Source organism: Mastacembelus armatus, chromosome 6 (genome assembly GCF_900324485.2).
Source record: "Mastacembelus armatus chromosome 6, fMasArm1.2, whole genome shotgun sequence".
In the NCBI taxonomy this organism is placed as follows: Eukaryota; Metazoa; Chordata; class Actinopteri; order Synbranchiformes; family Mastacembelidae; genus Mastacembelus; species Mastacembelus armatus.
Window position 1 is genome coordinate 17290999 of NC_046638.1, and position 15041 is coordinate 17306039.

The 15041-nt window shown below is 40.5% G+C and overlaps 1 long non-coding RNA gene across 1 annotated transcript in view; it reads left to right on the forward strand.

Moving 5' to 3' along the window:
• Nucleotides 1-15041, forward strand: part of LOC113133208 (uncharacterized) — a 79677-nt gene that overhangs the window by 30698 nt on the left and 33938 nt on the right. Inside the window, exon 2 of the long non-coding RNA XR_003295966.1 lies at nucleotides 1318-1379. This is a non-coding gene — a long non-coding RNA (uncharacterized LOC113133208). The remainder of the gene's footprint in view (nucleotides 1-1317; nucleotides 1380-15041) is intronic.

Sequence of the window (15041 nt, forward strand, 5' to 3'; positions counted from 1 at the left end):
AGTAACTTATTAGTTATGGGCAATAACTATTTTTACAAGCGTTTAATTTAATAAGTATGTTTTCATCCAAATATAAGGCAAATTTGAAGTGAATTTTTATTAAACCTGCAAAGGAAAATGCAAATCAGTGTTTCCATTAACTAGCTGGTTGGTGAACTGCTGGAGCTGGCAAGCTGATAACAGCCAGGCCATCCAGGAACATGCAAATGCTAGTACTTTCTCTGCAACGTAGCCTCCTTCATGCATGTGGGTGAGCTATGGAAATATAGAGGCTTTAAACAGTGCATGCAGTTTTAACACCAGTAGGCATTGCCGTGGTCACCTCCATGAATCTGTAGTTGCTACAGACTCAGGAGTTTCAACAGTGGGACCAACTGCTGATACAGTGTAAGAGACAAATTGTTCAGTCAGACTGCGTAAGACTCAATGTCATTGTCAAGTCCAAAATTAGGAATAACATGAATATATGAATCCTGTTTTATTCAAATGGAGTTCACAGGTTAGTCTTGTATTTTAACCACACACCATTTGAAAAGTAAGAAAGTGTGCATCGATAGACGCATTAATGTCTTCACTGACACACAAGGGCGCTGTGCCTGCTGTATATCATTACTGTTAACATCTGCATAAATCTAAATAAAGCTCAAATTTGATCTCTCAGGAACCAACAGGTCCGGGTTCAGTACTGACCTCACAGTGTCTCTGGAGCCTATATCCTGCTGCAGATTTACATAAATGAAGGATAATTATGAATATGTGGCAAATATGCAAAAGAGGCAATTATGATTGATCAGTTGATTGATTGGTGTTGTCTCTGCCGGTACTGCTCCGCCCCTACATGCCGTTTTCCTTCCCTTCATTCCCATAGCAACGGCTTGTCATGGCAGATGTTTCTGATTAAAAAGTGTGTTTTTAGGGCCAGAGGTTGAGTGTGTCCATTCAATGCATGTAAAAGATAAACTAAAGAAAATATCAATCAGAGTTTAGAAAGAAACTGTGCGTTGGTGTTTAATCATCTTCTCATACAGATAGCACACACACACAGACCTACACGTGAAAGCTAAACACACAGGAAAACCTCCATCCCTCGTACTGATGCATTCAATCAGCAGAGGCTTTTGATTCTTTCAAGGGCACACCTGAACATGTGCCCACACACACACACACAAACACACACACACACACACACACAAACACATACCCAGTGTATCTCCTAGAGCCTCTCTCTTACATACCCCGCACAATTGCATTTATGTTTTGCACACACACCAGGTAATCCTTGTTCTCTTTCTCTCTCTCTCGGTCTCTCTCTCTCAGGCCAAAGGAGAGGCTGGGCCGATGTCTAGTCCTGGCCTGACGGTGTAGGGAGGGCCACATAGGTGAGTGGGAGTTGATTGAGTTTGCTCAGCTACAGCCCATGGGACTGCAGAGAATATTACAGGACTCACACTCTTGCCCGCACACACACATGTGCACTTGAAGAGCAGCCAGCTACTACACACTCAATTTAATCAGGGCTTATGTCTATGGAAGTGAGCATATGTGACCTCCTTTGTTTCTGTGGCTTCCTCTCTGCCTGCCTCTCTGTCTTTCTATCTGTCTATCAGTGTTTCATTCTGTCTGTCTCATGCCTTCCTGTTTCCCTTTCGGCCTGGCTGCCTGTCCTTTTCAATACTTTTACCTCTCTCGTTGCACACCATATCCATCTCTGTATGTCGGTGTAAATGACATATATCTAAGATGAACTGCAAAAGCCAAATCTATTAATTAGTGTTTTATTGCATGTTAAGACTTTTAGTTATTGACAGTTAATTTCATTTTATTAGATTTTCTTTCTTTCTGCCATCTTTCTTATTGGTAACTTTGCACTCATCAAAGCACTGACAAAGATCTGGAAACAAAACAAGTCACATATGAAACAGATGTACTGATATACTGTGCGTACTGTATATCAGTACATTAAAAATCTCTTTTTTTAAGTAATGCAGGACTTGTTTAACTGGGTGTGGCAGTACTGAGTCCAAGTAAAACTTTGATCGATTAGGCTTCCACAATATTAAATTGTGACGATGTTAAGCTACAGTATTTTGCTTTACATAGATAATTGTTCCTATGTTGTGTGTGAAATATAACACTATGAACAACAACTGATGATCAAATATGTAATCTATATCATCTGGTTAGAATATTTTTTAAAAAGGCTATAACTTACGCAGAAAGCTCAAACATTAACAGCTCACCACCAAACAGTAAACACACAGAGTTAGGGACAAAAAAAGACACATTTTTCCTCGTTCAATAGTTAGAGACCAAAAAAAGAGACCAAAAGCCGAAAGATGCGTGAATGTTACATTTTCGAGGTAGACAACAACACAATCTTAAAAGCTCTGTAATTCTTTATGTTGCTACCAAATTACCCACATCAACTTTAAAGATGATGGTGTGTCAGTGTTCTGAGCTTGTTTCCACCGCCCTCGAGTGGACAAAAAATTCTGTTATAGACAGTTTAAATGACTACATGAAAAAAGCCTGGATGTCACTTATGCGCATTTGTTCTTTTGTTTTTTTTAACCAGCGTTATTGAGGTTCAGGCTAGTGAGACTAATTCAAACAGGAAATGATAAACTGTACTGTCTGACTGTTAGTGTTTCTTGCCCCAACCGATTTTGTTACTGCAGTCAATAATTTGGATACTGAGAGTCAAACGTCTCCAAAGGTGGGGAATCAAACTTAAAAACCTGTTTGACTTGTTTGCTGATCTGTGGACAGCGCCCCAGTTCCTGCTGGATGCTTCAAATGGCTGTCCATAGTTATTGATATGCTAACTTAACTGGCAGTGTTCCCACCACTTATTTCTGTTGTTTATATTTGGCCCTGTAGTAAAATGATGTACTGACCATGTTATGAGGGTATTTCCAGGGGCCAGTTAAAGACACAACTGTATGTATGAATTTTTCTTAATTGAATTCAATTATTCAAACATCATCATTCTCTACCCCTAGCTCTTACCTTAACTTAACTGACTTAACGTTTTTGACAGTTAGTCAACATAGTCACATTGTGCAGCTCTGCAGCTATATAATACACAAGTAAATGTGCCATTCTTTAGAGTCAGATTTGGCCTTGATGAAATCTCCCCCATACATCTGTCAGAGTGACAGCTGGTGTAGCTGAGAAAATGTCAGGGTTAAAGTTTAGTATGGCTGAACTGTGTGTTCAAATATTATCTTCATAAGAAAAATTATGTTCATATAGAGATTCTGATCAGTAAGTAGGTAGCAGACATGGGTTAGCCGATATATGTTTATAATCATTATGCTACGTGTGTGTGTGTGCATGCGCGTGCGTGTGTGTGTGTGAGAGCGAGAGAAAATTATGTCTCTCTTGGGTAATATGTGTATACAGGTACATATACAGGTGTGTGTATATATATATATATATATATATATATATATATATATATATATATATATATATTTATACCGGTAGCCTTCATATATTTTTTTGAGGAAATCTCCGATAAGATCGAACTTTATTGATCCCACAGTGGGGAAATCCACTTGTTAAAGTAGAAACAAAGAGTAAAGTGTGCAAAGATTAAAATGTTGTATTTACAAAAGTGTTTACAAAAAAAGTGATGAAGCAAGGGTATGATCAGAGTACAACTAAACTGCTGAGTTGTCCTACAGCAGTAGCAATGAAAGATCTGCAGTAACGCTCCTTCCTACAGTGAGGGTGTGTATCAGTCTGCCACTGAAGAGCTGCTCAGAGCCTCCACTGTCTGATGCAGCGGGTGAGAGGTATTGTCCATAATGGATGTCAGCTTGGCTAACATCCTCCTCTCACCCACCTCCTCCACAGAGTCCAGGGGGCAGCTGGAATAACAGAATCAACAGAATCAGAGCGCTGCTGTCTCTGCATCTCCTTTCGTCTTGCCTCTTTTTCTCTCCCCTCTCTGTCCCATCCCTTCTTTTTTCCTCTCGTCTCTTCATCCCTCATCATATTCCTTCACATCTCCTCATCTGCACCTGCCACAGCGCTCCTCCTTGCTTCTGTTGAGGTTCCATAAAGGATCACTTTTAATGACAGAGTTTGAACACAGTGGGACAAAGGCTTTGAAGAGAGGGAAGCCATACGGGAGATCAGAGGACTAGAGTGTGTGTGTTTGTGTGTGTGTGTCTGTCTGTCTGTGTGTGTGTGCGTGTGTGTGTGTGTCTATGTGGGCACATGTTCAGGTGAGAGAGAGAAAGAGAAAGAAAGAAAGAGAACAAGGATTACATGGTGTTGTGCAAAACATAAATGCATGTGTGTGGGGTATGTACGAGGTGGCCGGAGGAGATACACTTGGTGTGTGCGTGCGTGTGTGCGTGTGTGTGTGTGTGTGTGTGTGTGTGTGTGTGTGTGCGTGTACTAGCCTTATGACGGCAATCACCCCTTATGATGAGAATAGATACCAGATTACACACAAGCTTGTGTTTGCTGCATGTGTTTTTATTTTGTGTATGGCATTAACTAGTAGGATGGCAAAGGGGTTGTGCCCTTAAGAATTCGTTATACAAAATGTAATTCACTTTGTTAGTTAGAGGTGACCTGTCAACAGCTTTACTACTATCTCTTTTATAATGCAGTAGCATTCATTGCAGTACCATGAGTAGCCACTGAGACAAATTAACAGCAAGGCTGAATGGCGGTGCCACAGGATCCATATATTGTGTGCACCAATGATTGCACGTAAGTAGCTGAGTGAAATATCTGGCAGGATGGCAGATATATATTCAACCACTTATTCACAAGAAAAAATGGAAACCAGAAACAAACTACTGCCAGAAACGCAACTGTTAGGTGTTTTAATCTCACTATTCTCCTTTAAGTCACACAGAAGACATGAACCAAGCTTGTGTCTCTGTCATACCCTCTTTCTCTAGAGTAAAGCTGTTGGCAGACTCTCCTCCATGTCGACTTCCCTTCAGGAATAGTATTGGCATTCACCCTTGTCACACACCCCCTCTAACTCTAAAAGTATGCTCTAACAGTCACCTTTTCTCTCACCCCCTCTTTGCCTTTCCCAACCTGCCAACCCCATTGCTAACCCCCCCCACTTCTCTCTCTCTCTCCTTCTAAAGGTGAATGTTAGCGGTCACTGTCGGCAGATCTGCCCAGAAAATTGAATCAGCCAGCAGGTTGGGGGCCAGGAAAGCACAAGTGCCAAGCTCTGCACTGATTTAATTTTGTGTGTGTGTGTGTGTGTGTGTGTGTGTGTGTGTGTGTGTGTGTGTGTGTGTGTGTGTGTGTGTGTGCGCGCACCTAGTATTACTGCTTAAAAACTCATGTTGTGGAGTATGCTGGTCCCCACTCTGTAAATCATTGAATTTTAGGGTGACGGCTTGGTTTAAGGTTAGGCGAGTAGTGGTTATGGTTTCATACCCCCATGGGGTATGAAAACAAATGTGCATGTGGCCATATCAGTGCAGCTTTGTGCACATGTTGTATGTCACAATTCTTCAGAGGAATAGGAAACGGATGGGGCTCAGTTAACCACAAGGCCAGCTATTCTCAGTTCAATTTAATATTGTGTTGCATTCTGTTTTTATTGTAATGTGAATGTAGGGGAAATGAAGTCAACAGAGACAAACCCTCACACAGAGGTTTTAAACACAGCCACTGATGCAACCTGCACCCTGAGTCAATCTTCAGTCTGGGCTTCACACAAAAAAACACCCAAACAACTTTTTCTTATACCATTATGATGTATATGTTTTTAGTAGTTTATGCAACATCTGTGTAATAGTTACTGATCTATTTTAAACCACAGTATGTCTGGAACAAACATGATAAGACCTTTTCATTCACTCATCTCTACAATAAGCAACAATAATCACAACATAACCGTAAGACAGCCAGTCTGTTAAGGTTTGTATTTCTGCACAAAGAGTTGGTCATAGAGCTCCAGCATAGACTGTATACAAAGATGGACGACATGACATGGCATGTTCTCACCACATTACCCCCTCCCCCAGTGGCCCTGCCCCACCATGTTAGCTGGTGGGACATGAGCCAGACTAAAAATTCAAATTACATTTATCAAACGAATTTTTCCAAAAAGGTAATTTCTTTCATCAGGTAGATATCACTTTTCTTTTTGCACATGCTTTTATTTGTGCGTGTGTTTTTTTGAGTGTTGCAGCATGTTTCCATGATGTTTGTGCTTTTTCTTTAGTATGTGCTCTGTCCCTATAGGCCACTGTACAAAATGGCAAACTAGCTACAGGATCAATGCTGCTGAAGACTTTCATGTCTTTTATGGATGAAATCCTCTATGCTGTCAAATGAATATTTCATACCCATTTTCAGGCTTTTAGTTTTATTAACAATCAGGTAAAAACATTCAAATATTAGGTGTAATGTTTTCGACCCAACACAGAATTTTTGTGTTAGCTAATGCCAGCTGAAATAGATCAGTCTTTAGTTTTAATTGACAAAATCCACAGCTGTAGCGAGAAATGAGAATTTGCTTTTATGTCTAAAATCTAAGACTCTAAATCAGTAAGCAATTGAAAAACGTTGACACAACATAACACTATATTCAAGAGAATTATTGGAGTGAAAATGGGAACTACAGAGAGACTGAAATAAAAGAATTCCTTTCTGTTTGAAAGAGAGAGAATAAAAAGTGAGGCTCGGACAGAAACAGCTGACAGCAGCAGAGAAATGCAACTTAAATCTAGACAAAGATGTGACAACCGATAGAGAGACAGTGAGAAAGAGAGAGAGATAAAGAGAGGTGCCTCTGGCTGTCAGGTAGACCAAAACAAACACTGGGTGCCATGTCGCCGAAGGGCCCGCTTCAGCCAGACTGACACTAAATTAGACCCTCCACTGTTTAGTTCAAAGCAGCAAAAACACTGACACAACATCAAGTGTGCACCTCCACCAGTGTTTGTTTGAAGAGAATTCTTTCTTTCTCTTTCTTTTTTCTCTGGGCTTTGTTTTCATACTTCTCCCTTCTTCTTTGATTTCATCTAACCCATCATCCTTTATTTTCTCCTCTCTTTCAATTCCTCCTGCCTTGCTTTTATCCCTTTTTATCCTCTGCACCATCCCTACAAACCTCCGTCCCATTGATTGTGCTGCCCTCTTCACCCCATCTCTCTCATTCATAATTGAACAGCATTAACTGCCACCAAGGCCAAGCAGTCATTTAATTAGCTGACCAGCCTGCAGTAGCTCTGCTTTTTTCTATACTACAAAACATACATTACACTCCTGTTCTGAATATGCAAAATACCAAATAATACTAATTGTATGTTAGAAAGCGAGGGTGGATGTTGTTATTTTCCTTCCACTGTAATAAAAGATGGTTTAGTTTGACTAGTTGCTGTCAGATCTATCAGTCAGTGCATGTTGTGCATGTGTATTTGTTAAGACGCATTTGCTAGGTGGTTATTAATAGCAGGATGTAATATTCAGCTGCTTACAACCCAAATCTCTTCTTGATGTTCTTTGTTCCAACTACACTCCTCTTTTGACCGTTTTGGATTTTAATCCTCTTGTCTTCTGCTTCTCATTTAGTCTAACAGTACCTGACAGGAAAATATATGTTGCTAAAGAGCTTTTTAGACTGTGTGCAGTTCTACCACAGCTCCTACATTTTGCTTGTGTAGGATTTTCTATCAGAAATATGTAGGAATGTGATAATAACACAAAATCTTCACCCTGGTGCCACTGTCAAATGGAGGGTAACAGCAGTGAACAGTCAGTTATGCATGATTGTCAAATACTCTCAGGGCCTAATTTAAAGGTTCTTGTACACACAACAAGAACATGCAAACTTGATATCACTCACAAAAAAAATGCCACAGACTGATCTACTAAGAGTGCACAATGAGGGCTGCATCTTTTAAATGAGCAGAATAGTGCCTGCTGTGGATTTTACACCTTTGCCTTAATAAATATACAAAGTGAAGCATCTTGGCCAAGTGTGCAAAATACAGAGAGGAGAACATTCAAGTACATAAATGGAACACAAGCAATGTGATTCATCAAGCCTGAAAGCAGTTACAGTGGCTGTGACTGGGCACAGGTAGCTGCTGTGGTTCAGACGAGGAGGAGACATAGGAGAAGTGAAAAAATGCATCAAGAACTCATTTACCACTTGAGTTTTTGAAGTGATGGAAGAAAAAATATTATAAACATATCATCTGTCCAGCGATGCAGTTTTGGAGCTGTGTGCTATATGTGTTGATTTAGAGCCAGTCACAAGTAGGAGCCATTTAATACCTGCCATGCCAGAACTTTTTCAGTCTTTGCCTTTCCTTATGTCCGGGTCGCTCCCATGTGCTGTAGCTGTTTACTGGGGTCTCCCAAAGTAGGTTTTCATGTGTGCAGTCCCAAGTCCTTGTTACAGAGAATGTGCAATTACATAAACTTTTCACACACTCAGGACACACTGAATTTGAAGGCCAAGCTTTTATACAGTTGCTGGTTTCTCAGTAAAGATCAGTTAAGTTAGTGGTTGAAAGATTTCACATGGAACCGCAAATGTGACGTTACAGAAGAGGTAATGTCAGTGGTATTCAAGCTTTGACCTGCTGGTGGCAGTAGAGAAACATTAGCATTACTATGGAACTGTTTTCTCCAGATCATGAAATATTCTTGACTAAATAAGCAACAAATTCTGGTGGGTCCAGATTTGATGGCCCGGGAACATGAGCCCACAACCACTTAACTATGATTAGATTCTTACTTGAATGTCACTGCTTTAGGTACAGGAGTGATCCCCACCCACTTCAAGCCAATGAGGAGCACAGTCACAGACACATAACACCAAATATCTCATGTGAAATAATTCAAACTAGAATTAAAAAAAAATAACCAAAACATTGGCAGATTATATTCCATTCATGTTGGCTCTCATCACTCACAGTGAGAGCCTCATTAAGTAAATAGGCTTTCAGGGCCTTTATAAGCACAGAAACATCTGCCTCTCAAAACTTTTAAATAAGCAAAGAGTTTAAAACTTAATCAGAACTTAGCAACTTATTTCTCAGCCAGAGATTCTCAGAAACAGGTTTTTAGAGGCCTGCTCAAATGTAATGAGCCTACTCTCGGTGCTGTGGTAAAAAACAGGTTAACAGCAGGGTTATAGGCTCTTTTTGGCTTTCGCTATTGGCTGCCACTCAAAACCTGATCGCACATTTATTTTTACTCATTATCGCTCTAGCTGAGGAGGTGAGACTCCAGATTCCCCTTGATTTGCTCACCTGTGTGAACACACATGTACCACTGGAGCTTTGGTTTTATTTTATAACTTTTGTGACAGGTATGGTGGCAGCGTTTCTAGATAGGGGCAATTGTACAGCTATTAGACAATAAATTCATTGTGCATGATACAAAAAGGCAGTTTTGAAGTAGACCCTGGGTACAGTATTAACACATCAGGCTAAAACTGTCAGACCTCAGAGATTTGATCATCACTGTTGTAAAAGGCCTTGATAAATGTCCCTAGACAGTGGTGTTTTGTTTGTGTGTTTGTGTTACCACCTATAGGGGATATTTTATCTCATTTTCCTCTTTTTTCGAAAGTGTAGAAAAGAGGTGAGAACTTTGAAAACCCCATGCAGGTTCCTCACCTGTCAGACACTGACACCTGTGAATGAACCCAGATGAAATAGTGTTGTATCCAAAATAGCAGTAAATGAGTCATTTGAACACCTATGAAAGATGGAAAAAGAAAGGGAGCGAAAAAAGAAGAGTGAGGTGTAGCTCCTAGAATACATAATTATAATTTGTAGAGCATAATCAATATTTTAATTTAAAAATGAAAGCTACCTGAGTCAGTTTCTCTCAGTGGAGGAATATTAGCATCTTTCAAAAGCTTTTGGTTTTGCAGCTTGCAACTTCTGGCTCTGTCTCCTGATATCATTTTTGGCTGCCGCAGGAAAAAAAGACCTAATCTTGTTGTATTCTATTTCCACAGCACTAAATGGCTTTTGTCCTACCATTACTGCAAATCCCCAACACACTGAGCCATATGCATCTGATTTTCAGGAATATTAAGCTACCTGTAGTTAAAAAACCTTAGCTTGCTCAGGTCCATTTAGTGACCTGTTTGGTCATGTATAGCACAAAGAGTGTAGAGCCCAAAGGCCTTTACTAAATATTTCAAAATAATAAAAATGGGGTGTCTGTTATTTTACTTTTTAATATTTTTAATGTTCCTTTCTGCATATTATGTATGTCCTGTATGTTAGGACTGCATACTGACACCAATCCCCTGTTTCAGTTCAGTTTGAATCCATCATAAGTCATTTATGGCAATGCTGCATAAAGACCTTCTCAGAATACATTATTTTTATAAACATTCAACAAATCAGCACCACTGAAAAACTAAACTAAAACATGATACTTAGGTAGGTTCATTTGAGCAAAAGCAAAAAAAAAAGCCCTGCACCACTAACAAAGGTGTCATCGTTATGAATAATTTAAATAATAAATGTTCTACCTTACAGCTACACATGGACTGTCAGTAGCAGATGCTTCAATTAAGGACAGACGTCACTGGTCACTTTGAGCACAGACAGTACCAAAACTGAAAGTCTGGAGACAGTTTCATGTGAACTGTTTGTGTTAACAAGACTTCAACTTCACATACCAGCACACAGCTGTTAGCTAGTGTTAGCTCCCCAACAGGGACGGACTGATCACTCGACTTCCACTGTTTCACATCTCTTAGCTGTAGATACGGTAATATCTCTTCACAAAGCAAACAGAGCTCAGGTCGTTGTGCACAGGTCATTTTTGGGTCTCACCCTCTGACAGAAGCGATCTTTCCATCTGCACTATGGGATAGTCAGTGTCAGTTAACCATTCTGAGCCACAAACCATTCAGTCTGCTCAACACAACTGGCAGAGGTGCTTGCAGATATCTACAACCTCTCACTAGCACGGGCTAGGGTGCCCACCTGCTTTAAGTCCACCACCATAATACCTGTAGCCAAGAAAAACACTGTGACTTGCCTTAACGACTACCGACCTGTGGCACTCACACCAACAGTGATGAAGTGCTTTGAAAGAGTAGTTTTGAAACACATTAAAACATCCTTTCCAGACACAGTGGACCCACTGCAGTTTGCATATCGTCAGAACCGCTCCACTGATGATGCAATCAACACTGCCTTACACACAACCCTCACCCACCTAGAAGGCAAGGACACATACGTTAGGATGCTGCTCATCGATTATAGCTCAGCATTCAACACAGTCATCCCCTTTAAACTGACAGAAAAGCTCCTCACCCTTGGACTGACACTGATGCTGTGCGACTGGTTTCTGAACTTTGTAACAGATAGGTCCCAGTCAGTTAGAGTGGGGAGCCGCACGTCAGAAGAGAGTTAGCAGATCTGGTCACCTGGTGCCATGACAACAATATTTCCTTGAATGTCAGCAAGTCCAAGGAAATGATTATTGATCCAAGGAGGAGGACTGAAATCCACACCCCACTTTACATTGGTGAGACGCAGGTAGAGAGGGTTGAAACTTTCAAATTCCTTGGAGTTCACATCAGCGAGGCTCTCTCCTGCTCTTACAACACACTGCAAATAATAAAGAAGTCTCAACAGCGGCTGCACTTCTTAAGGAGACTGAGAAAGTTTGGGATGCCCTGTAGGATTCTCAGTAACTTCTACAGAAGTATAGTTGAGCGTGTGCTCACCAGTTCCATCACAGTCTGGTATGGGAACTGCTCTGCACAGGACAGGAAGGCTCTCCAGTGTGTGATAAAAACTGCACAGCACATCTCAGGGACAGCCTTCCTGTCACTGAAGGACATTTACCACAACAGGACCATCAGGATAGCACACAACATCATCAGAGACTCCACACACCCACAGTACAGCCTCTTCACACTTCTGCCCTCAGGCAGGAGATACAGAAGTGTGAAATCCAGAACCACTAGACTGACCAACAGGGCATCAGGCTCTTAAATAGTTCACCCCCCACTCACCCATCATAGACTTTAACATGCTAAGCACAGTTCTCTACTATATTTGGTATCCAGTTCATAAGCTATATAAGTGCAATCTACATATGTACAGGTCACTTTCATTTGCAACCACTGCTATAATGTACATACTGCACTGCACTGTTTTTAGTTTTTATATTTTATTATGTCAATATACTATTCTATTTTATTTTAATTTTATCTCATTTGTTTCTATTTTACTTTGACTACTGTGGAAGGAGAGTTGTTATGTTGTTATGTTTATATTGTGTGTATGACAATAAAACCTCTTGATCTCTTGATATTAGCTCCAAATTGACCTGATTCCATCTGATAACCAACATTTCTTTACATGTTGCAGATCAAAATCTCTTGAACTGTGCACGGCGACATTGAGCTGAGGAGGCTTGGTGAAAGTTGGTGCTGAACTCTTTCATATTTTGCTTTCTCACATTTCATCTGTAGCTTCCCATGTTTAAAGAACAATCTGTTACAACAATTGTTGGACAGGGCTGCTCACATTATGATTCCTATACAACGTTCCACCATTGACTTTATTTGAAGAGTACTGACACCTTTATTAGGAGTCCCATCCTGGATGTGAGGAGGTCTTTACTTTTGCTGGCAAACAGTGAAGCTGTAGTCCGTCCCTAGAACAACCCCGGGCAAAAACTTTGGTGTCCAAAGTTCCATTTGTGTGTTATGTTACTACACTGTCCCATCTCATTTCTGGGAGGCTTCATATCGTGGCATTTACAGTATATCATGCAAAATTGTGGTGTCACAATTTCGGGTGCACCACATTTGTAAAGGATTTCACTTTATTAGCACTTTTGTTAAGAAAACCTTGGTAAATCTTGGTAATCTCATATATTTCCAGGCCACAGCAGCTGGCAACCTGTGATTAACCCAAACATATCTGCTGCCACTGATGGTGTAAATGTGTCAGTTCGACTGCATCAGCTCAGGAATTTAGGAGACATGTCAAGTGTTGTGAACAAACATGTCCTGTACTTGTACATTCTCATTACTTTGGTTGCCTATTACAGTGTGTGTCAGATCCCTCCAGAAAATTGGGTAAGATGGAAAATTGCTCCAGTGAAATAACTAAAACAACAACAGATGTTACTTGGCTGAAATTCTTATTTATTCAAGTGCAGTTGTTCTGTCATTGGCGCACCTTGCATCCCACTTGAGCCATTGATTTAGAAATATTTGTGTGTCTGCACCCACATCTACTTGCACAATCCTTCCAGCTCCTGAGAAAAGTAAGACAGTGACAGGGTTAAATGAAGACAAGGAGTATTCCTGACACCTCCAGATCACGAAGATGGATGAAAATAAATACAAAAACACCCAGAAAGCAACACCAGTGACAGGGTGTCACTCAGTGCATAGTAGTGATATGTTGAGTGTAATAAGCTCTTCAAGACACCAAACTGAGAAAAAGAGCCCGGTTGTGTCCTTCTAATTATTTAACAGGTGACAGTGTAAGAAGAAAGTACTCGGTTTCTTCCTCCAATCCCCAAGAGCAACGGTGTGGTCACTCCTCATTCAGTTGTGTGAAGAGTTATAGTGTTTAATGATTTATACTTAAATTGCAGTGTTGTGCTGATGCCTTAGAAATTACCTAAATGTTAGAAGAGCCTACGTGACATAATCATTAGCAGTACAAGCAAGTCACTGCTCTTGAATTCTTCTCGAGCAACACAAATAAAGCAATCAACACACACACACACACACAGTCAGATAAAGACATGTTTGCAATTGTGTGCTGAGTTTACAAGTTCGTTAGGGGAGCGAACTTATAAATCCAGTCCATATAGAATAAAAGCGTAGGGTTTACATTTATACCTGTCATTCATACCTGTCTTCAGGGTTGATGTGATTGTCTGCAATACTTCTCTGAACTAAAAAATGTATTTACAAAATTTGTGTGCAACTCAGTCAGAAGTGCATTAGCAGAAAGGTTCAGCAGTTTAATATTGTATGTACCTAAAGTTGGGAGACTTGGGAATTTCTACAGTAGAATCACAGATGCCCAGTGGTTAATTCACTAAACCGGATGCAAATGTATCTTTTCCCTTGCTCATGCTTACACTTCTTCTGAAGGGGTTTGCTCAACCCTTCCCCCTGAAACGAGTGATTGTCCAGTCAGTGTCTATGTACTGATATTTATTGATTACCACATGCCAAGGCAGCCGACATGAGAGAGATACTTGTTTGCAGCTGTATTCAGCTGTAATCTATGGCAGAGTAACACAGAATCGTAGTATTGAGAATTACAGCACTACATGGAAGAACACAGAGCATCATGTTGCTCCTGTTTGGCCATAGATTTTCATCCATGATATTCTCCCTGACAATACTGCGGAGTGTCTTCTCCACCTCCTCTTCTACTGTGATGGTGTCACATGCAGCATTCATGGCACTAACAATGTCATTTGTTTGAATGGTCCAAGATCACTTAGTTTCCACCCCCTGACAAAAAATTGGATTCAGAAATGGAGAGTATGGTTTCTTGGTTGATACAGGATATCATAAGTGTAGTCAACCATAAGTAACCATAAGTAAATTTTAGGTTTCCCCTGACAATCAACTTATCACTGTTGCAGTTCGTCGTTCAATTAATAAAAGTTTCAATTACAGGCATCTGGATTTAATGATTTGCTGAAACGTCTTAAACCTTTACTATTTGTAGGGGAAGAATAAGAAATGCTGCACAGATGGAACTGTATACTATGGGGAATGTCAGTACTGCTTTAACCACTTTAACTGGCATTAAGCCAAAGCTGTGAGGAAAAACTGTAAAACTATATTTTGATTGTGCCCTCTACAAGACCATGGTCACAAGCTGGAGCATGGACTGTCATAGTGGATAACTGGACTTCAAGTGGTGCAAAGTCCTTGTCGAGTCTCAAGTCTTTTGAGGACGAGTCTCAAATCAAGTCCCACGTGTGTGACTTAAGTGCAACCCGAGTCTAAGTCACCCACTCAAGTTCTCATCTCTACTACACACCCATGTCTTAGCCAGCAGTGGACA